This window comes from Manis pentadactyla, chromosome Y (assembly GCF_030020395.1).
Source record: "Manis pentadactyla isolate mManPen7 chromosome Y, mManPen7.hap1, whole genome shotgun sequence".
Lineage (NCBI taxonomy): Eukaryota > Metazoa > Chordata > Mammalia > Pholidota > Manidae > Manis > Manis pentadactyla.
In genome coordinates, this window is record NC_080039.1 from 30,667,119 (window position 1) to 30,693,855 (window position 26,737).

Below are 26,737 nucleotides of genomic sequence, written 5' to 3' on the forward strand. Positions count from 1 at the left end.
ACTCTTGCATATTTTTGTGAAGATCCATCAGCATGGTCATGACTTTTATTTTGAATTCTTTTTTGTGGGGATTGGTTAATTCTATAACCCCAGGCCCTCTCTTGGGTGTTTTCTGTGTAATTCTGGACTGGACCAAATTCTTCTGCCCTTCATAGCAATTTAGGTAGCTGTAGGCACGTAGCACATGTGTCAGCTGGGGAACAAAGTCCTTTCCTGTTTACTGGGCACCTTGCCCTTCTCCAGTGCCTGAGTTGGTTACCCACACTCCTGGAGTAGCCTCCGGCTTAGTCCCCCAAGCTTCTGTGGGCCCTAGAATAAACCTCAATAAATGTAAAAGGATTGAGAGAATACAAAGTATGTTCTCTGTCCACTGTGGAATGGAATTATAAATCAATAAACAGAGAAAATTGGAAAACTTACCAATATATGGAAATCAACATGCTCTAGAACAATCAACAAAGTAAAGAAGAGATCAAATGGAAAATTAGAAAATACTCAGAGATGAATGAAAATGAAGACAGAACATACCAAAACTGAGGAGTCACTGCAAAAGCCATGCTTAGAGGGAAATGTAGAGCCACAACCTATTACATTAAAAAAAAGAATCACAGATGGGTGGAATCAAGATGGTGATGTGAGTAGGGCAGTGGAAATCTCCTCCAAAAACCATATATATTTTTGAAAATACAACAAATACAACTCTTCCTAAAAGAGAGACCAGAGGATACAGTACAACAGCCAGACTACATCTACATCTGTGAGAACTCAGTATCTTATGAAGAGTGTAAGATACAAGCCACAGCCCAGCGAGACATGTGCACTTTCCCCACCCCAGCTCACCAGCAGGAGGAAAGGAGTCAGAGGGGGAGGGATTGGAAGTGCAGAACTGCTACATAACCTGCCCCAGTAATTTGCACTGGGAGCACACACATTGCATGGTGTACTGGATACTAGAAAAATGGAAAAGTAAAATCTGTGAGTGCATCCCTGCTACTGGCTCCTCCAGGACAAAAGAAAATTAAATGCTTTTTGAAAGTCTTATAGGGAGAGTGACATCACAGCTGGATGGAGTCATCCTGACATGCTCAACTGAGCAGGCTGGGAATGTTGAGGAACTTCAGGCACCCCAGTTCCCTGGGTGGCAATGCAACCTTGAAGCTCCTCACAGTGATAAGCACCCTACCATTTGTTCCCCACAGGAGTGGCTCCACCACAGCAGCCAAGCATCAGGAGAGTGGCCGCATCCACAGCAGCCGCCCAGAGTCTCCTGTCTGCATGCAGCTGCTGGGGACAGACCCGGAGGCTGCTTCCAGTGTGCAGCTGCTCCACACAGATGAGGCTTGTGCAAGGCATGAAGGAGAGCACACCTGATGCACCTGAAACTACCTGCAGTGCTCTGATCTGCCCCAAAGGCTGTCCCACATGTGGTGACTAAAAGGATTAACCTGATTGCTATTCCCGGTGTGTGGGTAATCACAGGAAGCAGAAAAGGGCAAGGCAACCAACTAATAGGTAGTGACTGTTCTCCCAGCTGATAAACATGCCACCTGCCTGTGACTATGTCCAATGTCATGAAAAGGCAGAAGAATTTGGTCCAGTCCAGAATTACCCAGACAACTGCTGAGAGAGGATCTGGGGAGATCAATGTAACCAAACTTCCTGAAAAAGAATTCAAAATGAAGGTCATAACCATTCTGATGGACCTGCAGAGAAATATACAAGAGCTAAGGGATAAAGTCACGAGGGAGACACAGAAATATAACAATCTCTGGAAGAAATTAAGAGCAGAATAGATGAGATTCAAGAGACCACTAATGAAATAGAAATAAGAGAACAGGAATACAGAGAAGGTGAGGCAGATTGAGAAAAAAGGATCTCCAGAAATGAAAGAACATTAAGAAAATTGTGTGAGCAATCCAAATGACACAATATTCACATTATAGGAGTATCACAAGAAGAAGAGAGAGAAAAAAGGAAAGGATAGAAAGTGTCTTTGAAGAAATAATTGCTGAAAGCTACCCAAACTGAGGGAGGAAATAGTCTCTCAGACCATGGAGGCCCACAGAACTCCCAACAGAAGGGACCCTAGGAGGACCACATGAAGACATATAATAATTAAAATGGAAAAGATCAAAGACAAGGACAGAGTATTAAAGGCAGCCAGAGAGAGAAAAAAGAACACTTATAAAGGAAAACCCATCAGGCTGTCATCAGACTTCTCAACTGAACCCTTACAGGCCAGAAGAGAATATAATGATATATTTAATTCAATGAAACAGAAGGGCCTTGAACCAAGAACATTGTATCCAGCACGATTAAAATTTAAATATGAAGCATGGATTAAACAATTCCCAGATAAACAAAAATTGAGGAAATTTGACACCAAAACCACTTCTACAGAATTTTTAAAGGGACTGCTCTAGATGGAAGTACTCCTAAGTCTAAACAGATGTCAACAGAGGAAACAAAATCACAGCAAAGAAAGCAGACCAACCAAATACTAACTATAGGAAAATAATAAAATCAGCTATTCACAAAAGCAGTCAAAGGAAACAGAATAAAATACCTAACATATAAACAATGGAGGAGGAGGAATAAGAAGGGAGAGAAATAAGAATCATCAGACTGCATTTATAATAGATTAATAAGTGAGTTAAATTATATGGTTAGGTAGAAAAGAAGTTACCCTTGAACCTTTGGTAACCACAAATATAAAGCCAGCAATTGCAGTAAGTACATATCTTTGAATAATCACCTTGAATGAAAATGGACTGAATGCACCAATCCGAAGACACAGAGTAATAGAATGGGTAAAAAGAGCAAGACCTAGAATGTGAAGCCAAGATGGCATCGTGAGTAGGACAGTGGGAATCTCCTTCCAAAAACATATGTATTTTTAAAAATACAACAAATAAAACTATCACTTAAAGAGAGACCAGGAGACACAGGACAACAGCCAGACTACATCCACACCTGCGAGAACCCAGCGCCTGGTGAAAGTGGTAAGATACAAGCCACAGCATGTGGGGACCCGAGGCCCCTCACCCCAGTTCCTGGCGAGAGGAGAGGAGTCAGAGCAGGGAGGGAGATGGAGCTGAACACCCAGCCCCAGCCACCCGCACAGAGCGCAGACACAGTGCATGCGAGGAGTGTTGGTTACTAGGGAAGCAGGAGAGTAAGACCTGTGAGCAGGTCTCACAGCTGGAGCCCCTAGGACAAGGAAAACCTAGTGCTTTTTGAAAGTCTTAAAGGGAGAGGGACCCCACAGCTGGACAGAAGCATCCAGGGTCACAGTTCAGCAGCTGGAAACTCCAGGGAACTCTGGGTACACTTACCTCATGGACAACAGCTCTGAGACCCTTCATGGAGGTAAACAGCCAAACAGCCCCCCCATTGATTACAACTCTGGGGCCCACCATAGCAGAGTAGCAGCCTGAGGCTGGCCATGCCCACAGCAAGGGAGCTTTCTCCATACTGGCCGGGCAAGATACAGAGACCCAGTCTACACGCAATTGCCCAACACGAGCCACTAGGGGACACGCAATTGCCCAACACAAGCCACTAGGGGTCGCAGTTGTCCCAGTAAAGAAAGGCCAGGAGCAAGTGGAAAAAGTCTTGGCTCTCCCAGCTGACAAACGGGTCAATAGCATAACCACTGCACCTGTCAACATGGAAAGGCAAAAAAGTTTGATCCAGACAAGATTAACCCAGACATATTCAACATATTCTACATCTTCCCGTGAGAAGGAACGTGGGGAGATAGGTTTAACCAATATTCCTGAAAAGAATTCAAAACAAAAGTCATAACCATGCTGATGGAGTTGCAGAAAAATATGCAAGAACTAAGGAGGGAGAATACAGAAATAAAACAAGCTCTGGAAGGACTTCAAAGCAGAATGGACGAGATGCAAGAGACCATTAATGGACTAGAAAACAGAGAACAGGAACGCAGAGAAGCTGATGCAGAGAGAGATAAAAGGATCTCCAGGAATGAAAGAATATTAAGAGAAGTGTGTTACCAATTGAAATGGAACAAAATCCGCATTATAGGGGTACCAGATGAAGAAGAGAGAGAGAAAAAGGGAGAGAAAGTGTCGTTGAAGAAATAATTGCTGAAAACTTCCCCAAACTAGGGGAGAAAATGGCCTCTCAGACCACAGAGGTACACAGAACTCCCATGACAAGGGATCCAAGGATGACAACAACAAGACACATAATAATTAAAATGACAAAGACTAAAGACAAGGACAGAGTATTAAAGACAGCCAGAAAGAAAAAAATTGTCACCTACAAAGGAAAACCCATCAGGCTATCATCAGACTTCTCAACAGAAAACTTACAGGCCAGAAGAGAATGGCATGATATACTTAATGCAATGAAACAGAAGGGCCTTGAACAAAGAATATTGTATCCAGCATGATTATCATTTAAGTATGTAAGACGGATTAAACAATTCCCAGCTAGGCAAAAGTTGAGGGAATTTGCCTCCCACAAAACACCTCTACAGGGCATCTTACAGGGACTGTTCTAGATGAGAGCACTCCTAAAAAGTGCACAGAACAAAACACCCAACATATGAAGAATGGAGGAGGAGGAATAAGAAGGGAGAGAAATAAAGCATCATCAGAAATAAAGCATGGTAACCACAAACGTAAAGCCTGCAATGGCTATAGCTACAAATCTGTCAAAAATCAGCCTAAATTTAAAAGGAAAGAATGCACCAATCAAAAGGCACAGAGTAATAGAAAGGATAAAAAAGCAAGACCCATTCGCATGTTGCTTACTAAAGACTCACCACAAATCCAAAGATATGCACAGACTTCAAGTCACGGGATGGAAAAAGATATTTCATGCAAACAACAGAGAGAAAAAAGAAGGTGTTGCAATAATAGTATCAGACAAAATAGATTTCAAAATAAAGTAACAAAAGATAAAGAAGGACATTACATGATGATAAAGGGCTCAGTCCAACAAGAGGATATAACCATTATAAATATATATGAACACAACACAGGACACCAGCATATGTGAAACAAATACTAATAGAATTAAAGAAGGAAATAGAATGCAATGCATTCATTCTGGGAGACTTCAACACACCACTTATTCCAAAGGACATATCCACCAGACGGAAAATAAGTAAGGACATGGAAGCACTGAACAACACACTAGAACAGATGGACCTAATAGACATCTACAGAACTCTACATCCAAAAGCAACACGATACACATTCTTCTCAAGTGCACATGGAACATTCTCCAGAATAGACCACATACTAGGTAGGCCAGAAAAAGAGCCTCAGTAAATTCCAAAAGATTGAAATTCTACCAACCAACTTTTCAGACCACAAAGGCATAAAGCTAGAAATAAACTGTACAAAGAAAGCAAAAAGGCGCACAAACACATGGAGGCTTAACAACTCGCTCCTAAACAATCAATGGATCAATGACCAAATCAAAATGGAGATCCAGTAATATATGGAAACAAATGACAACAACACAAAGGCCCAACTACTGTTGGACACAGCAAAAGCAGTCTTAGGAAGAAAATATATAGCAATCAAGGCATATTTAAAGAAGGAAGAGCAATCCCAAATGAATGGTCTAATGTCACAATTATCGAAATTGGAAAAAGAAGAACAAATGAGGCTTAAAGTCAGCAGAAGGAGGCGACAAAATAAAGATCAGAGAAGAAATAAATAAAGTTGAGAAGAATAAAACATTAGCAAAAATCAATGAATCCAAGAGCTGGTTCATCGAGAAAATAAACAAAATAGATAAGCCTCTAGCCAGACTTACTAAGAGGAAAAGAGAGTCAACACACATCAACAGTATCAGAAATGAGAAAGGAAAAATCACGACGGACCCCACAGAAATACAAATAATTATTAGAGAATACTATGAAAACCTATATGCTAACAAGCTGGGAAACCTAGCAGAAATGGACAACTTCCTAGAAAAATACAACCTTCCAAGACTGACCCAGAAAGAAACAGAAAATCTAAACAGACCATTTACCAGCAATGGAATTTAAGCACTAATCAAAAAACAACCAAAGAACAAATACTCAGGCCAGATGAATTTACCTCATAATTTTATCAGACATACAGAGAAGACATAATACCCATTCTCCTTAAAGTTTTCCAAAAAATAGAAGAGGAGGGAATACTCCCAAACTCATTCTATGAAGCCAACATCACCCTAATACCAAAACCAGGCAAAGACCCCACCAAGAAAAAAACTACAGACCAATATCCCTGATGAACGTAGATGCAAAAATACACAACAAAATATTAGCAAACTGAATTCAAAAATACTTCAAAAGGATCATACACCATGACCAAGTGGGATTCATCCCAGGGATGCAAGGATGGTACGACATTCGTAAATCCATCAATATCATCCACCTCATCAACAAAAAGACAGACAAAAACCACATGATCATCTCCATAGATGCTGAAAAAGCATTCGACAAAATTCAACATCCATTCATGAGAAAAACTCTCAACAAAATGTGTATAGAGGGTAAGTATCTCACCATAGTAAAGGCCATCTATGATAAACCCACAGCCAACATTATATTGAACAGCGAGAAGCTGAAAGCATTTCCGCTGAGGTCGGGAACTAGACAGGGATGCCCACTCTCTCCACTGTTATTTAACATAGTACTGGAGGTCCTAGCCACAGCAACTAGACAAAACAAAGAAATACAAGGAATCTAGATTGGTAAAGAAGAAGTTAAACTGTCACTATTTGCAGATGACATGATATTGTATATTAAAAACCCTAAGGAGTCCACTCTGAAACTTCTAGAACTAATATCGGAATTCAGAAGAGTTGCAGGACACAATATTAACACACAGGAATCTGTGGCTTTCCTATGCACTAACAATAAACTCATAGAAAGAGAAATCAGGAAGACAATTCCATTCACAATTGCATCAAAAAGAATAAAATACCTACGAATAAAACTAATCAACGAAGTGAAAGACCTATACCCTGAAAACTACAAGTCACTCTTAAGACAAATTAAAGGGGACACTAACAAATGGAAACTCATCCCATGCTCATGGCTAGGAAGAATTAATATCGTCAAAATGGCCATCCTGCCCAAAGCAATATACAGATTTGAAGCAATCCCTATGAAACTACCAGCAACATTCTTCAATGAACTGGAACAAATAATTCAAAAATTCATATGGAACCACCAAAGACCCCGAATAGCCAAAGCAATCCTGAGAAAGAAGAATAAAGTAGGGGGGATCTCACTCGCCAACTTCAAGCTCTACTACAAAGCCATATTAATCAAGACAATTTGGTACAGGCACAAGAACAGAGCCACAGACCAGTAGAACAGAGTACAGACTCCAGACATTAAACCAAACAAATATGGTCAATTAATATTCGATAAATGAGCCATGTACATACAATGGGGAAATGACAGTCTCTTCAACAGATGCTGCTGGCAAAACTGGACAGCTTCATGTAAGAGAATGAAAACTGGATCATTGTCTAACCCCATACACAAAAGTACATTCAAAATGGATCAAAGACCTGAATGTAAGTCATAAAACCATAAAACTCTTTAAAAAAACATAGGCAAAAGTCTCTTGGACCTAAACATTAGCGACTTCTTCATGAACATATCTCCCTGGGCAAGGGGAAAAAAAGCAAAAATGAACAAGTGGGACTATACGACGCTGAAAAGCTTCTGTACAGCAAAGGACACCATCAATAGAACAAAAAGGTACACTACAATATGGGAGAATATATTCATAAATGACAGATCCAATAAAGGCTTGATGTCCAGAATATATAAAGAGCTCACCCACCTCAATAAACAAAAAACAAACAATCCACTTAAAAAATGGGCAGAGGAGCTGATCAGACAGTTCTTCAAAAGGAAATACAGATGGCCAAAAGACACATGAAAAATGTTCCGCACCGCTAATTATCAGAGAGATGCAAATTAAAACTACAATGAGATATGAACTCACACCAGCAAGGATGGCTACCAACCAAAAGACAAACAACAACAAATGTTGGCGAGGCTGTGGAGAAAGGGGAACGTACTCCTACACTGCTGGTGGGAATGTAAACTAGTTCAACCACTGTGGAAAGCAGTATGGAGGTACATCAAAATGCTCAAAATATACTTACCATTTGGCCCAGGAATTCCACTCCTAGGAATTTACCCTAAAAACACAGCACTCAAGTTTGAAAAAGACAGATGCACCCCTATGTTTATCGCAGGACTATTTACAATAGCCAAGAATTGGAAGCAGCCTAAGTGTTCATCAGTAGATGAATGGATAAAGAAGATGTGGTACATATACACAATGGAATATCATTCAGCCATAAGAAGAAAACAATCCTACCATTTGTAACAACATGGATGGAGCTAGGGTGTATTATGCTCAGTGAAATAAGCCAAGCAGAGAAAGAGAAATTCCAAATGATTTCACTCATCTGTGGAGTATAAGAACAAAGGAAAAACAGAAGGAACAAAACAGCAGCAGAATCACAGAACCCAAGAATGGACTAACGGTTACCAATTTGAAAGGGACTGGAGATGATGGGTGGGTAGGGAGGGATAAAGTGGGGGAAGACGAAGCAGGTTATTAAGATTAGCAAGCATAAAGGTGGGGGTGGGAGAAAGGGGAGGGCTGTACAACACAGAGAAGACAAGTAGGGATTCTACAGCATTTTGCTATGCTGACGGACAGTGACTGTAAAGGGGTTTATAGAGGGGACCTGGTATATGGGAGAGCCTAGGACATAATATTTTTCATGTAATTGTAGATTAATGATAATAAAAAAAGGGGGGGATTACTGCCTGATAGGATAAAACTAACTTTAAATGAATGATTAATGCATGCTTTAAATATCCTTCATTTTGATCATTTAAATAAAGGGTGTCAGATGATCAGCTATGGAAGTACATTTTTCTGATAATATTCCTTTCTCTTATAAAAAAAAAAAAGAAAGCAGTTCCTGTGTGATGACCTACAATAAGTTCTTCACAATGGTATAAAGGGCTTATCAAAGTGTGGCAAAGGGTCTGTTTGTGTTTATACAGAAGGTCAAAGCCTAATTTGGCTACCCAGAAAACGAACTAATACGATATGAAGAAGAAGTTCCAACATCAACATACTCTGGAAGAGTCATTCCAGAAGATGATCATCAAAAAACGTCAACAAAGATCTGTCGCTGTTGCAGTTGTAGCTGCATTCATCCTACTGGTTCCTGGAATTGCCATTGGAATGAAGGAGAAGATATCAAAGCTGACCTGTGCATACAGTAAAATAACCAATTTGACTAGATCTATACTGTTGGAACTCAACCAAGAAATAGGAGAAGTGCAAGTTGCAGTGCTCCGAATCCTTGAGACTACAGACTATCTACTGTTAAAAGAACATATGGGATGTGAACAGTTCCCATAAATGTGTTGTTTTAAATTGTCTGATTTTTCTCAAACTATTCAAATACAGTTAGACAATATCCATCATATCATAAATAAGTTTTCACAAATGCTTAGGGTGCCTAACTGGTTTTCTTGGTTTCACTGGAGATGGCTGGTAATTGTAGGTCTGCTTTGGTTATGTAACTATACTCCTATTATGTTAATGTGTGTGCACAATTTAATTAGTAGTTTAAAACCTATCCATGCTGAAGTTACTCTACAAGAACATATGTCAAAGAAATAACCAATCTTCCCGTGTTTTCTTCCATCTGCTACTTCTATAGCTTTTTTTCTTCCTTCTTAAATACAACACTTAAATAGAATTTTGCCTCATATTGAATTTACCGAGTATCATAATTCTTCCAGGTGGTAAAGATACCTCAAGACAAATGCTGGGCATAAAACCCATAGGGCATAAATCTGCAAAGAAGTAAAAAGCTAACCTTTTCAAACAATATTGCTTCCCTCTCACTTACCAACTTTACATTTCCCTGTATGGCCCCGGAAGATGACTGTTTAGCCAGAGACGGGTAAGATTCCTCAAGGGAGGAACAACCTAAGACAGGCACAGTCGCAGGGGGGCCATCAGGTGAGAAACTGGGGATCAACAGAGGTGAGGCTTAGAACCTCACCCCCCCGTTCTGAGAGAAATCTTCTGCATCCGTGGATGTTTTATTGCCCTGGACTAGCTTGGATTAACGCTTAGCCTATAGGTACAGAACTGATCATCTACACTTGCTTTCTTACAGCACTAAACTATGTTTTCTACCTTTTTCTTGCATCTACCTACCACTTCAGCATTTTATTTAAAATAATAATAATAATAATAATAATGGAGAAATGTGGGATTCACATATAAATCAAGTATAAAAATCAAATGAATATTCATATTTGAACTGATTGTTTATAGTTCAGAATGCGTGATCAAAACCAAGAGTTTCTGTGATGACTGCCCTTGTACTCTTCACCATGTAAGAACTTATTCACTGTGTAAGAATTTGTTCACTATGTAAGAACTTGTTCGTTATTTTTCAGAAGATTGGAGACTGTTGAGAATTAGGCTTGGGGTAGATTAATGATTGTGCATTGAGTCCCCTGTACAGAATTTTATTGTTGTTAATGGTTAACAACCATTTGATCAATAAATATGAGATGCCCTCTCAAAAAAAAAAAACTAAGTGTACAAAACAGCAGTTGACTCACAGACACTGAGAAGGGACTGGTGGTTACCATAGGGGAGGGAGTGGGTGGGTGTGGCTGAGGGGAATAAAGGGGCACAAAAATTCACAATCATAAAGTAGGTTGGTCACAGGGATAGGAGCACAGCTTGGAGAATATAGCAAATGATTCTGTAACATCTACCCATGTTAACAGATAATAGCTGTACTAGTGGAGGTGGGGGATATAATATGTGTAACTGTTGAAGCACTGTGTTGTGAACCTGAAACTAGTGTAAGATTATATCAGTGACAAGTAAAAAATACTAAGTTGCACCCTTTAATTAAAGGTGATAAAAATAGTTCTGACTTAAAAAATGTAATCATAAACCTGGGAACATGAAAAATATTCTGAGCACAGTATCAATTCATGTGTTGTTGTGCAGTTATGATCCCTTAGAAGAATCTGCTGAATGTTCCAGATCCCAAGAAAGCCCATTTGCAAACATTTGCACACTCTTAAAATTCAGGCAGGTATGAGACATGTGGAATAGCAGGCAAATGTCATGTTCTCTTCTCTTAGCTCTTTATGACTAACTTCTTGATTTATGCCTTTAACCCCATCCCCTCGCAGTTGCAGCTGCCTTCTAGAGCTTCTTCAGCAGAAGCATTCTTTCTCTTTCATCTTTGTTTTCTTCTGGAAGCTTTCCCTCAGCTTAGTTACATAATAGATTACAAGTCAATGTGTATCTTTTCCCATGAAGCTTTACTCTACTTTGAATAACTTCTAAGTATAAATTCTGAGGAACAGTAAAAAGAATAAGACATTTTTATGATTATTTTGCTACTCATTGCCGTATTTCTTTCAATGACATGTTTTAGATCACTTTCATTTGCCCTTCATGGCTGTGTATGCTCCTGTTTCTCCATCTGCGTCTGCAGTACCCTCAGTCCTGTATCTTCTTTGACTGTTTCTTTGTCTTACCTCTTAAATGCCATTTCTCATGATATGTTAAGATCTTTTCCCAGTAGGCGTCTCCTGTGTTTCATGTATCCCTAATGTACTTTATACCTTGTTATCAAATGTGTTGCCAAAGTGAGTTTTTGATTCACACTAACCCACAATTTATTACATCTGTTTCCTGGGATCAGCCCAAATTCCAGCCAGATTGATAAAAATCAACTAATCGTTTGCTCTAACTGGCAGCCCTGCCTCTTGTTTTCCATCTCCATGCAGTATACAGTAACATAAAGAAGGAAGTGTTTGTGTTCGCCTCCCCAGACTTTTGCTGTCTCCTCATTACCAACAGAATACAGTCAAAACTCCTCAGCTTGGATTCAAGATTCCAGGCTTTAGCCCCAGTCTCCCTTTTCATATTTCTCTGGGCTTATTTATTAAGTGTTTATTATATGCCAAGCTCTGGGCTAGTCACTGAGGAATTCTCAAACAAGTTGGAATAGTGGGTACATAGATTAAGAGGTTGTGTTTAGCTGTTTGCAAGAACAGACACTTTCAGACAATGGATTATAAAATACTAGGTTTTTGCCCTTTACAGATTCATTCTGCCAATTTGGAACTGTGATGGCCAATACAGTGGCTTTTACACTGGTGGCCAATACAGCCACATTTAAAGTGCTTAACAGCCACACGAAGCCTGGTGGCTATTATCTACACAGCACAGTACACACTATTTCAATCACCCATGGAAGGAGGGGGTTACCTGTAGGTACTTCAAAGAGAGCAAGGACCATTGCCCATACCCTGCTCTGGTACTTGCTACCAGTCCAACTTGATTCTCCCACTGTCCCTGCCCCCACCTTTCGCTGGGCTGTATTTTTAAGTAGTGCAGGCTCCCAAAAGAGAGACTGCATTAAAGTACTTTCATAAATTATTAAGCGATACAGAAATGTGATCTGACAAATAAGTTCAATTCTTACATTCATCACAGCTTTGGTTACTTTCAAATAAACTGAAGCTCCTTTCTGGAACATCTCCCATACCCAGCATTTACGCCAAAGGGTTCTGAAGAGTATCTGTGACACACAGGGAGCATTTATACAAAGGTAAAAATCCAGATTATACCCACCTTTATGCTCTTACAAGCCATCCATCCAGGACCCCACTTCACCACCACACGCCTTTTCCTCTCAGTCACATTCCTTAGAAAGGAAGGACTTGCATTAAGATTTCTAAGACAACAAAATATTTATTTTGATATGGATGGGAAAACTAAGGAATGGAAACTGGACCATTGTCAGTATCTAATAGGAAATTGGAAGCAGCACCATCTTCTGTACCTCGATGCTAGGTGATCCCATTGCCCGACTCACTCCTTTTCTGACCTTATTTGATCAGCCACCTATGGCTGCAAAAAAGTGAGTCTGACTTTCAAAAACAGCTAGTGAAATCAGCCTTATGACTTTCTAGTCACACCTGTAGGTCTCCCTTGCCTCCCAAGTAAGGGTCTGAAAGGTCAGTGTGTGTGCGGTGTGTATGTACACATACACACCTGAGTGCGCACCTCTGCATTCAAAGCCCAATCTTTAGTCATGTCTGCATTACTCATTTCATTTTAGCTCCACCTTTTATCTCCTTCATTTGTGGAAATAATTAGGATGTCCCTCCGTTTGAATCCCAATAAAAAAATGTTAGAAATGGACTCCAGAAGCAAGGCTGTAACTCCTGCTGTTGTGCACTGCCTTTGTCTTGAGGATATGAATGTAAGTCTGCCTTTGTTTCTCTGTATACTTTCTTTTTTCTACGAAACAGACTTGGCAGCCTCAAGACAACTGGGTGCAGTACACAGAAGTTATAGAGAGGAAATATTTGATTCACAGCTTCCACTACATCTACTGTGTATGTTGGAGCATTCCAACCGCTCCAAGACCCATGACACAAGTTGGTGCTGCTGCCTTCCTCACCATCAAGGTCTTCGAAAGCAAACCAGGATGTGCTCCTTTCCTGCGCTCTCCCCTTTGGTGAGCCTCCAGTGAGAATGGAGACTTCTGCTGAGGCCACTGATGACCCCTTCTTTGTAAGACTTCAGTCATATTCCTCTCCTCATCTTGCTTGGCTTATCTGCAGCACTTGCCATAGCTGATTACTCACTCCTCCACGACACATTCCATTTTGCTTGTAGAGCAACATACTCTCCCGGTTTTCCTTCTGCCTCACCATTGCTTTTCAGTCTCTACTGGTTTCTCCTCCTCCTCCTATTAACCTCTTCATGTTGGAATGTCCCAACACTCGGGCCTTGGACCACCTCCTCCTTCCTTGATGACTCCTCCAAGGATGACTCTTACTTCCTTGATGATCTTATCTAGTCTCCTGACTTGAAATGCCACCTTGAGGTTATGATCCACAAGTTCGCATCTCCAGCACAGCTCTCTGAGCTTGGATGTTTGACAAACATCTCACTTCCTGTATCCAAAACTGAACTTCTGATTTTCCCTTCCAAACCTGGCCAACCTGCATCTTTCTCACCTCAGCTGATGGCTAAAGTCCTTGGCAACATCCTTGACTCTCTCACATCCCTCATTCAATCCATTAGGGAATCCTGCTGGCCTTACCTTCAAAAATAGGTCCTGAATCTAACAATTTATTTCCATTCCACTTCCACCACCCTGGTCGAAGACACCAACATCTCTCACCAAGATTATTCCAGTAGCCTTCTAACCCATCTTTCTGCCTCCACCTTTGCCCTCATCACGTGTCTTTTCAATACAGTAGTAAGCCAGAGTAAGCCTTATAAAATGAATTTATGTCACTCCTCTGTTTAACACGTTCCAACATGTTTCCCAAACTTCAGAGTGCATACACATTACTTGGTGATCTTGTTGAAAGGAAGGTTCTGTTTCAGCAGGTCTGGGCTGGGGCTTGAGCCTCTGCATTACTAAGAAGCTCCGAGGCAATGCTGATGCTGCCGGTCCACTGACTAAGCTTTGAGTAGTGAGAACTACAAGGCCTTCTGTGATTTGGCCTTTGTTATTCCCGCTTTCCCACTCCCCCTCCCTTCCCTCACTTACTTTGCTCCAGCCACTCTGATCTTGCTACTCTGTAATAATCCGGGTATAGTCCTGCCTCAGAGCCTTTGCACTTGCTGTTCCCGCTGACTGGAACACCTCCCTAGGTATGTGCATGGCCTGGTCCCCCACCTCGTAGATCACACTTTCTGTTCTCACCCCATGTTTTTCTACATAACATTTTATCACCTTCCAGTATTCAATATAATTTTTATCTTGTTACTGTCCATTCCCTCAACCAGAAACTAAGCACCACAAAGGCAGGGATTTTTGTCTTGCCATAAAACAAGGCCTGGCAAACAGGCACTCAAGAAATACTTGAGGCAATGACCAATGTAGCTACCAGATAGACCAAAATTATGAAATACGTTGATAGCTGGTATGAAAGGAAATAAAATAACATCTATGAATCCTGCATCAGGGTTCTCAGAGGAGCAGGGCCAGTACCAAGCATAATGCCTTGAACACAACAGACATAAAAATGTTATTTCCCCTCTGTTCTTTATATTCTTTCACAGAAGTTATTTGTGGCTTTGCCTGACTCTAAGGCCTTATTTATATATGATCACATAGTGAGCCAACTACACCCTATGTTCATCCCATCCTAGTAGAAACTTATCTATTCAGAGTTTGGAACCTGGAATAATCCAAACAGGTGAAATATGTGGAGCTCTCACTTCTCCTGATCACAGATCCTGTCATCGGCTGTCTTGGTAACTGGCAGGGTCAGAAATCAGTAAGTAAGGCTGGTGGAGGTAAGCAAGACCAGGACCAGAGACCATACAGAGACAGGGCTTAGGAGAAGGGCTCTTGCTCACAATGGCAAGTATAATTTTGAAGGGGGAATGTGTGGGGACCACTAAGATAATATTACAATTTACATTTCGATGTTGCTTTATAAGTGTTTTTGAACCTTGTTCATCTTTATTATTTCATTCTTATGCCATTCCTAAGAGGTAAAGTAGATACTGTCAGTTGAGCAAACTGAAACATGGAAGGAATGTAAATGACTGACTTAACACTCTTATTAACAATGAGCACAAGCCTCTCCTAACATGTGTCTAATTTTGTAGAGATTTTTAAACTGTCTGTTGCCAAAAGATCTTGTGGGAAACAAAAATTTCAAGTGACAAAGAATTACCATCTAGAGACTCCCAATTCATTAGGAAAACAAATTGCAGAAATGTAACAGTAAACATATGGACAGTGTAGGCATGGAGGTAGCTATGGGTTGGTATGATCTAGGTTGACAGTTGTCCTTTTCTCTCACAGGATATACCCATTGAAGTCTCTTACATCTTTGGGGACCATTCATTAGCTCACAAGTAATGAACATTTGGAGACTTATTTTAAAAAGGTGGTTGGAAAAAGGTCATCACACTGCAGGAATCTAGCAGGCCTACAGCCAGAGATAACTCACATCACAGGTCACTTCTCTTTTTCTTTGGACCACCTTGCCCATTAGGAAGGCTGAAAGGATTCTGAATTTTTTTTGTATTTCCCATTTGTCAGTGGTTAGAAACTTGAGCATTGGCTGTTTGGAGCAGGGTGGGGCAAAAATGGGTCACATCTGCTGTTTCTATGGGAAACTTCATAACCATATGGTATCAGCTTATATAATAATCCCTTTTATTTCTGAAGCAGCTCTCTTAAAAATCTTTACAGATAAGCTCACTAATACTTTTCTTGACTGAGCCTAAGAAATTGAGAAAACCTTAACCTCCGACCCCTAAAAAACTTCCTGCTCACAGAGAATGTAACAGAGTAAATAGGGAATTAATGCCTGGCTCAATATTTTGTTTTATTTCTAAAACTTTTGGTGTGTTTGTTTCTCTTCCTCTGCAGACCAGGAATGACTCACTTTCAAGGAATATGGCTGAAGGACATTACTAAGTCCAAAAATAATGGAGTCAATTGATTTCTAATGCAATTATGTCTGATTCTTAGAGAATGTTTTAGGATTGCATTTCTAATCAGAATGTATTAAATTGTTTACAGTTCATTATGCGTGATCAAAACCGAAAGTTTCTGTGTTATGACTTCCCTTGCACTGTTCACCATGTAAGAACATATTCACTATGTAAGAACTTGTTCGTTATGCTTCAGAAGATTGGAGGCTGTTGAGAATTAGGCTTGGGGTTGATTAATAATTGTGCACTGAGTCCCCTATACAGAATTTTATTGTTGTTAACAACCATTTGATCAATAAATATGAGAGATGCCCTCTCAAAAAAAATACAATACAGTACATCAAACCACAGAATATTTATTGAATAATAAAACTTATGGCACATTAACAAGCTATGCTATTTTTGTGCTCATTCACTTTCCATTTGGCAACTTCTATCACATTAGCAGAGTAACCAGTAAGTCGTTGTCTGTTTTCTAAAAGGTTTTCACCATCACTGACTGCATCACTCAGCCTTAGAGAAGAGAAACTGAGTTTACACAGCTACTAAAATTTACGTCTCAGACAAAACTGAAATGGTACTTGGCTGCTTGTTCTCCCATTTGAGCCTAATTCTCCAGCCCAGACACGTCTCTTTACAGGAATAGCTGGGAAAAGGAAAACGGCAATATTTCTATAGCTCTTAATACAACCAGTCTGAAGGGTTTCCCTACTCACAGACCCCTTCCACTTACTGCAAGCTCAGCCTCACTGTTCAGTACATTCTGAACCTGAAGTGGGCCATGCTGCCTCACCCCATAGCAGCACACTGTGATGGCAGCAAGGTGACTTGAGGATTGGAGGCAATGAAACTGGGAAGGTTCAGTCGCCACCCTTACTTATTTTTGTCTTCTTTCCATCTTCGCACAGATCGTCACTTGTTCCTACCATCCCTCTGAGGCTGTCTTGCCTGGCTGCAAAGTTTTAAAACACCAAAGACAAGATTATATTACAAGCAGTTACTTGCAGGCATCTCAGAATATGTATTTATGTAGACCAGCACTGGAAGGGAACACAGAATCCTAAAGACAGTTGATGTGGTAAGACTGTGGGTAATTATTATTTCTTCTTTTATTAACCGTTACATTTGTACAGTAAATATAAAAGTAAGGAAAATATTATTGGAGCAACAGGTGAGGGGGTGGAAAACAAGATAAGTCTCTTTGGAGAACAAAAAATATATTTTAAATACAACAGCCCTCCTAATTTGACTTCTGGCTCAAATGACTGAACAGTTTCAAGCCATAACTCTCCTAACTGAAAATACTGTTAGCCCTTTTACTCTTCCTTCCTCTTTCCCAAAGAATGTGTTCCCAAAGATATTCTTTGACTGATCTTTGCTGAACAAAACCTGATGAAAGAAAGGTTAAAGTTCTGAAATAATGTTTTCATTGACTCAACAAGCATCTCCTCTGTGGAGGTCATAGAATAATCCACTGAAAATCCACAATATTCATATTTCATGAAGTTATTGCATATAAACTACCTTGCTTACTTAAAGAGAAAAAACTCTTACAGTTTCCAGGAATCATTAACAAAAAACTATGTTCTTGGAGAACAAAATTTTTAAGTAGGGATTATAAATACAGGGTTCATTACACTGGGAACTAGATGGATTATGATTCATAAATTTGGGGCCTAGTTTTCTCCTAACTTTTGGAAATGACAGACTTATTAGCAACAATGATAAATAGAAGTCACTTCAAATTCAGGGGTCCTAAGTGTTATTACATGTCAGCTGAGTTTTTCGTTCATTAGTTGTGAATTAAAGGTAGACATTTTCCTAGAGCATATGTCAAACAGTAAAACTTTTGACCTATACTTTGAAATATGACTGCTGTATTTTAAAACTTTGAAAAAACCACATTGAACTATTACAAAAGGAGGGTATTTTATAACAGCAGTTTCCAAATATCCCCATCACTCAGGAAATTCAAATTTATTCTAGGCCCATAGTAATAAGACAACTCAAAACAATCTTAACACAAATGGCCAAAACTTCCACTGTCCTCCTCCTTTAACATACTTGTTATCTACCAACTCAAGTTGAACAAACGAAGGATGGAAACAGATCACAATTTCCTAGTTTCAGAATTTTTCTTTACTCCTAAATTTAAGTCAATAGCAGCCATAAAAAGGTGATAAAGTGAGTGGGATCTATACAAAGTAAAAGATTAAACCAAATGAGAGATACAAAAAATAATCTGAAAGGTTTAATAATGTTCAAGATGAAATATGCTTATTATATAACAGACAGACTTAAAATATCTTCAACATCATTTGTAGCTTCATCCTTATGAAACGTGATCATAGTTCACTGTCAATCATTTCCAGTATTCAAATAGTGACCTAAGAACAGCTTAGAAGGAAATAATGTACTTACATTGGAACAACAGTAGTCCCAGTAGATTATATTTGAAAACCATTTTTAAGTGTAACCTATTAAGATTTTTAAGAATGAATGATCACATTTTCAACTCAATAAGTCTATGGGTTAGTCTGCTTTTTGGTTTGTTTGTTGATTTGGGGTGGGGGAGGTAGGGACTAAAACAAATATACATAATTTTCAGAGCAGAATATATATGGTATTATACAAATCAATTTTCAAATTCCAGATTTGCTTTTTTCAGCAATGCCTTGATTCTGTTAACAAAAGTGGCCCCCTGTGAGTTTCTACAAGTCCATTTGTAACATATTCAATGTACATGAATAATAATTTCCCATGAGTGCATGTGGGGTGGGGGTGAGGGTGGGGAATCACATGGAGCTAATAGTAGTACTGTCCCATGGTGTGAGAGTAAAGTTTCTCTCTCACTGACACTTTCTCTCAATTTCACCTCCCCCAGTACGATTTCATTCATAATCTCGATTTTTAAACCAGAAAGTTATTATGGGCAATCCAAAATAACCCAAGGATCATGCTAAAGTTCTACCAATGAGCAGCTTCTTACTGAAGGACTGAAGGAATTAAACAGAAGGCACAGTAGCACTGAAAGCTTTCAGATAATAGTAATCTTTTTGTGTATATATGTGTGTGTGTGTGTGTCCCTCACTTTCTTGTTGTTAAAAATGTATGATGAACAAATAGAAAATCCTTATTTGTCATCTTTCCCTTTAGTTTTACTGTATACCATCTCTCAAACACTGGCCAGGATCTCGTTTTCTCTCTTTCACCTCTCTTCTTGGTTAAAGGATGCCAGGGCTCTCTGCTCAACAGCGGTATTGATCTGGTTTTCTTTCTGCAGTTGCACAGTCTCCATTTGGTGATGCCTGGAGATTATTTTATTTTTGGCTTAATTTCTCAGTAATTATTCTCATGGTACTTTCACACTAATCCTTTTTTAGTAATGGGTGGTCTATTTTGAAAGCTGAGAAATAGAAACTTATTGTTATGGGTTCAATTTTCAAAAGATCATTTGTTTTACCAACTGATGCATCCTTTGATTCATTTCTAGTATTCAAATAATGATTCTGATGCTCTTTCAACATCAGGAATGTATTTAGTTTAAGATACTACAGGCATAAGTCTTTTCCTGTTTTTTCCAGTAGAACAATCAGAAATGGGCAAATTATTAAACTTTCTAGGTGATATGTGGCGTTTGCCTTTGTGGAATTAATAGTAGGATAGATGAAAAGATTTAAGTTGATGATCAGGTGGAACTTCTTCAAGGTTCTAATTTATCATATAACCGAAGGAACCAAGTCTAAATCTATAGTGGAGTTTCTGGTGAGTTTTTGGATGGATTTAACTTCCTTAGAATCCAGTAGTAGCTCAGAAAAAAATAAAGAAGAGATTTAGCACAAGGGCCAAAAAAGGAAATATAAGGGAAGAGGCAGAGGGAAACCATTACATTACTTTCAAAAGGCCTACTGATTTGGAGGGAAAATTTCATGAAAACTTGCCTCTTTAATGTACAGTTGACTCTTGAACAACATGGATTTGAGGGTCCACTTATATGCAGATTATTTTCAGTAAATATACTTAAAAGTTTTTTGTAGATTTGTAACAAATTGAAAATACATTTTCATTCCTTTAGCTGATTTTATTGTAAGAATACAACAATATATAATATGTATAACATACAAAATACATGTTTATATTATCAGTAAGGCTTCCGGGCAACAGTAGGCTACTCATAAAGTTTTTAGGGCATCAAAACTTATATAATTTTCGACTGCATGGGGATTGGTACCCCAACTCCCGCATTGTTCAAGGGTCAACTGTATATGTAACTCAATCCCACATAACTAGTTAAAAATGAAGCTTTAGCTATGTCTAGAAAAATAGAGAAAACCAAGTAAGGGCAAGGGGGAAAATCATTTTAAGGTTAGTGTGAAGCTCGGGCAGTGGCAGGATGGACAGTCAAGGAGATGACAATGCACTTAGGTTGCTCAGGGTACAATGAGCAGGGCAGTTTATGTGGAACAAGAAGTGTCACATGAATGATGCTGTAATAAACATATGATCACATCTCCTAGTACATGGGAAAGATTTTCTCCTGGGTTTCTAGGTATGGAGTTGCTGGGTCAGAAAGCATATGAATGCTCAACTTCCCAAGACAATCTCAGATTGTTTTCTAAAATGACTGTACCAATTTATACCACCATTAGCAATATTTAAGAGATCCTGTAGATCCACATCCTCTCAAATGCTTGGTATTGTTTGAGTTTTTGTCTATCAAATGGGTATAAAATGGTATGTAAGTATACTTTCGATCTTCATTTCCCATGATAATGAGTATTTTTGTATATAAACATTTTGTATATAAACATATACATTTCTTTTTCTATCGAATGCCTGTTTGTGTCTTTCTCTAATTCTTGTTTTGAGTTATTTACAGGTGTTCTTTAAAGATTCTCAGTACTAACTCTTTATCAGTTGTGTGTACTACAAGACATTATCCTAGCATGGAACTCATCCTTTTACTTCAGATGTCTTTTGATGAACAAATTTCTTATTTTTAACCTAGGTAAATTTATCACCATTTTATTTTGATTAGTATATGTTTTATTGTCTTCCTTAAGAAATGCATTCCCACCCCAAGGTCTAACAGATATCTGCTCATATTTTATATACTAAGAGGGTTAAAGTTGTTTTGACATTTAAGTCCTTCAGCTGTACTGATTTTGGTGAGGGTACTACTTTGTTTTCCATATGGATAACCAGTTTTTCCTCCTCCACTTACTGAATATACCTTTCTTTCCTCACTGATCTGACATGCCATCTCTTTCATAAAATGATCTCCATACATGTACGGCTCTGCCTCTGGGCTCTGTACTTCATCCCACTGAACAACTCGTTTGTTCCCTCCATGCTTTCTAAAGTACCATGTTTCATAATACATCCTCATGTCTGGCAGGGCAAATCTCATCTTCCTATTCTTCTTCAGAAGTGACCTGGCCATTCTTTTTGGCTCTCTGGCCTGACACATCAATTTTAGAGCCATCGTATTAAGTTTCATGAAGAACTCTGTGATTTTGATTAGAACTGCACTGAATGAACAGATCAACTTGGAAAGGACTTACAATGTTGCCTTCCTGTCCAGGGACAAGGTACCTCTCCATTTATTTAGGTCTTCTTTAATGTCTCTTAACAGTGCTTTATAGTTTTCCCTACAGAGGCATTGAATGTCTTTTGTTAAGATTTATTCCTAAATCCTTCATATTCTCTTATCCTATTATAAATGTTTTCTTTTTATGTAATTACATTTCCTAGTTGTTTGCTGGTGCACAGTAATGCAGCTGATTTTTGTGTTGGATAAACTTACATCCAACCATTTGTTACTCCCTTCTATTATTTATAATTCAGCTGAGGATTCTTTTGGATGTGTCTATGAAAAAATTCATATTTTTTATGTAAAATCATTTTTCTATGTAAAAAATCATATTCACAAAAATGAGTGTTATATCCTCCTTTCCGATCCTTATGCCTCTAATTTATTTTTCTTACCCTATTGTGCAACAACTCAGATGTAACATTTTCAAGTGTTGTTCCTCAGAATTCCAAGATTCTGGAGGTGCTCCAGGGGTTCTGCAAACATTTGCCTCCAAAGTCTTTTAAAAATATTTCCCTACTTTAATAGGTCATAAAAATTAAAAAAAATCAAAAGTCAGTTTTATTTTGGTCCTGATGCCCTATAAGTTCTTTCTTCCTGTTCCTCCTGGTACTTTTCTTTATCTTCCATAACTTTATATTCATTTTCCCATGCTGAATCTGATGTCTGTCATTACCACTTTCTGCTCTCCAATCTCAGTGTTCACAGAGAACTACAGGGTCCATGTTCTCTGACTCCACAGGGAACTGGAGACAAACTCAGAAAACAGGAACACTGACGTATGAAAACACTTTCCTAACTACCAGAATGCCACATTGCTCATAGGGCAGTGATAAATACCTGAATTTGACTATATCCTCAGAGGATAAACTGTCTAAACTAAAAGACAAACTAGGAAAGGACACTGGAAAGACCGATTCTTTGAAGCTGGTGACACAGCTGAGCTTGAGGGGGAGGTACATACATTATTTGGAATTTTAGGCAACCACATTTGTAACAATAAAACCAATACTAAACTACTATTTATGTTCTACGTTTCATTTGGAAAGGTCATTTAATGAAAATCAATCACCAAAATCTAATGCTGGAAGTAAGAAGGAGGAAAAGATCTCATCATGGAAACTGACTTCAATGGCAAGAACTTACCTGCTGCCACTCATTACATAGACCGTGCGCTCAAATGATGCAATTTCTTCACTTGTCAAGCCAATTTCCCCTCTTCGTGGTATACCTTTTCCAGTTTTCACATATTCAGTCATAGCTGTACCTTCACCATGTAGCAGAGCATTACAAAGTAATTCAGAATTCAGAAAAGGTTCATTACAAAAGGTGATCTTCCAAGGAAAGCATAAAAAAACACTTTCTCTCACAAAACAGTAGGGATAACTGTTGCTGAGTGGCAGCATGCTGGAAACCCCAATATTACTTTAATTGGTGAACATTGCACTGTGACCTATATAACTGTCCAGAAATACAGACATACTTTGGAAGAACAAAAGAACTATGGTATTGAGTACAGATTCATGGTTTACAATAATGGATCAACTTATCCCTATAACTTTGAGTTTATGGCTTCTGCCTCTAGTTAATTCATTTTCCCTTAAAAGAAAAGTAAAGAAATAATATATCTCTGGAATCAACCAAAGTGTCCATCACAGATGAATGAATGAAGAAGATGTGATACATACAGACAATGTAATGCTATTCAGCCATAAAAAAAGAAAGTAACCTGACCATTTGTGACAACATGGACAAATAAGCCAGGAAGAGAAAGAAAAGTACCATATGACTTACTTGTAGTATCTAAAAACAATACAAAACAAAATGAACACAACAGCAGTAGACTCAGAAACACAGAGCTGAGCTACTGGTGGTTACCGTGGGGGAAGGGTTGGGGTGGGTGAGTGGGGAGGGTGAGAGAGATAAAGGGGTACAAAAATCTCAATCATGATATAAATAGGTCATGGGGATGGAAGTGCAGCATGGAGAAAATAGTCAATGATTCTGTAACATCTTCCTGTGTTGACAGATAGTAACTGCACTAGTTTGGGTGAGGATTTAATAAGGTGTGTAACTCCTGCACTACTGTGCTGTGTACTTGAAACCAACATAATATTGTGTATCAACTATACTTCAATAAAAAAAGAAATGATATATCTCAAATTTACATACCTTTTAGACTTATAACCAATAATAATGCTTTATAATAACAACTATTAACGTTCATTCAAGGGGACTTAACAAACTATGATCCCTTCATTTAATTCATTGAACACTTCCTGAATACCTATTAAATTTAAAGTCTGTAATACAAAAGTAATCTCTTCTCTTGTGGAATTTATATATTAATAAGGATATTAATAGCAACCTCAAATAGAATATACAATGCACTGCACAAAAGAAACAGAAAATGCTGTGAAGACTACAGAATTAAAGAGGGGTAGGAATCATACCTACCTACGGAGGAAAGGTACTGGGAATCTGCACATGCTCGGTCCTTTTGAAAAGGGCTTTGATGGAAGGTAAGGATTTTAACAGGATGATACTGGAGGCAGTAAAGAAACTAGGGCTGGGAATAGAAGGGAAGGCATGTTGGGAGAAGAAATAAGGTGAACAAGGCACAAAGTCGGAAAGTGAACAGTAAATACAGGGAAGTTTTAGTTCTGCTCAGTTGGAACCTGGGGTATAAATAAAGGAGTAGGGGAGAGGCGGAGCCAACATGGCGGCGTGAGTAGGACAGTGGGAATCTCCTCCCAAAAACATATATACTTTTGAAAATACAACAAACACAACTAGCCCTAAAAGAGAGACCAGAAGACACAGGACAGTGGCCAGACTGCAGCTACACCAGCGAGAACCCAGCGACTGGTGAAAGGGGTAAGATACAAGCCCCGGCCCGGCGGGACCCGAGCGCCCCTCCCCCAGCTCCCGGCGGCAGAAGAGCAGGCAGAGCGGGAGGGAGACGGAGCCCAGGACTGCCGAGCACCCAGCCCCCGCCATCCGGGCCAGAGCGCAGACACACTACGTGCCCAGGGGGCCCTGGATACTGGGGGAACAGGGAGTAAGACCTCTGAGCGGGTGCTGAAGCTGATGCCCCTGTGACAAAGAAAAGCGGGGGCTTTTTGAAAGTCTTAAAGGGACAGGGACTTAACAGCTTGACGGAAACAACCCAGGTCACAGTACAGCAGCTGGAAATTACAGGGAAAACCGGGTGCACTAATCCCCTGGGCAACAGCTCTGAGACCCCTCACGGAGGCAAACAGTCAAGCAGCCCCCCCATCCATCACCCGACCGGGCGCTGCGAAAGCAGAGAAGCAGCTTGAGACAAATTCCGCCCACAGAAAGGGAAATTTCTCCCTCTCGGCCAGGCAAGACACAAAGACCCACTCTACACGCAATTACCCATCACAAGCCACTAGGGGTCGCAGTTGCCCCAGTAAAGAAAGGCCAGTAGTAAGTGAAAATTTTGGCTCTCCCAGCTGACAGTCAATAGCACTTGTCAACATGAAAAGGCAAAAAAGTATGATCCAGACAAGACTAACCCAGACAGCTTCAGAATCTGCTACGTCTTCCCCTGAGAAGGAATCTGGGGAGATAGATTTAGCCAGTCTACCTGAAAAAGAATTCAAAACAAAAGTCATAACCATGCTGATGGACTTGCAGAGAAATATGCAAGAACTAAGGAAGGAGAATTCAGAAATAAAACAAGCTCTGGAAGGACTTCAAAACAGAATGGACGAGATGCAAGAGACCATTAATCGACTAGAAAACAGAGAACAGGAACGCAGAGAAGCTGATGCAGAGAGAGATAAAAGGATCTCCAGGAATGAAAGAATTTTAAGAGAGCTGAGTGATCAATATAAAAGGAATAATATAAGAATCATAGGCATTCCAGAAGAAGTAGAGAGAGAAAAGGGGATAGAAAATGTCTTTGAAGAAATAATTGCCAAAAACTTCCCCAAACTAGGGGAAGAAATGGCCTCTCAGACCACAGAGGTACACAGAACTCCCATGACAAGGGATCCAAGGAGGGCAACACAAAGACACATAATAATTAAAATGGCAAAGATCAAAGACAAGGACAAAGTATTACAAGAAGCCAGAGAGAAAAAAAAGGTTACCTACAAAGGGAAACCCATCAGGCTATCATCAGACTTCTCAACAGAAACCCTACAGGCCAGAAGAGAATGGCATGATATACTTAATGCAATGAAACAGAAGGGCCTCAAACCAAGACTACTGTATCCAGCACGAATATCATTTAAATATGAAGGAGGGACTAAACAATTCCCAGAGAAACAAAAGTTGAGGGAATTTGCCTCCCACAAACCACCTCTACAGGGCATCCTACAGGGACTGCTCTAGATGGGAGCACTCCTAAAAAGAGCACACAACAAAACACCCAACATATGAAGAAGGGAGGAGGAGGAATAAGAAGGGAGAGAAATAAAGAATCATCAGACCGTGTTTATAATAGCTCAACAAGCGAGTTAAGTTAGACAGTAAGATAGTAAAGAAGCTAACCCTAAACCTTTGGTAACCACAAACTTAAAGCCTGCAATGGCAATAAATTCATACCTTTCAATAATCA

At 39.4% G+C, this 26,737-nt stretch overlaps 1 pseudogene; it reads right to left on the minus strand.

The window, feature by feature from the left end:
- Nucleotides 1-23,405, minus strand: part of LOC130682116 (regulator of nonsense transcripts 3B-like) — a 39,337-nt pseudogene extending 15,932 nt beyond the window's left edge.
- Between the last annotated feature and the right edge of the window lie 3,332 nt (nt 23,406-26,737).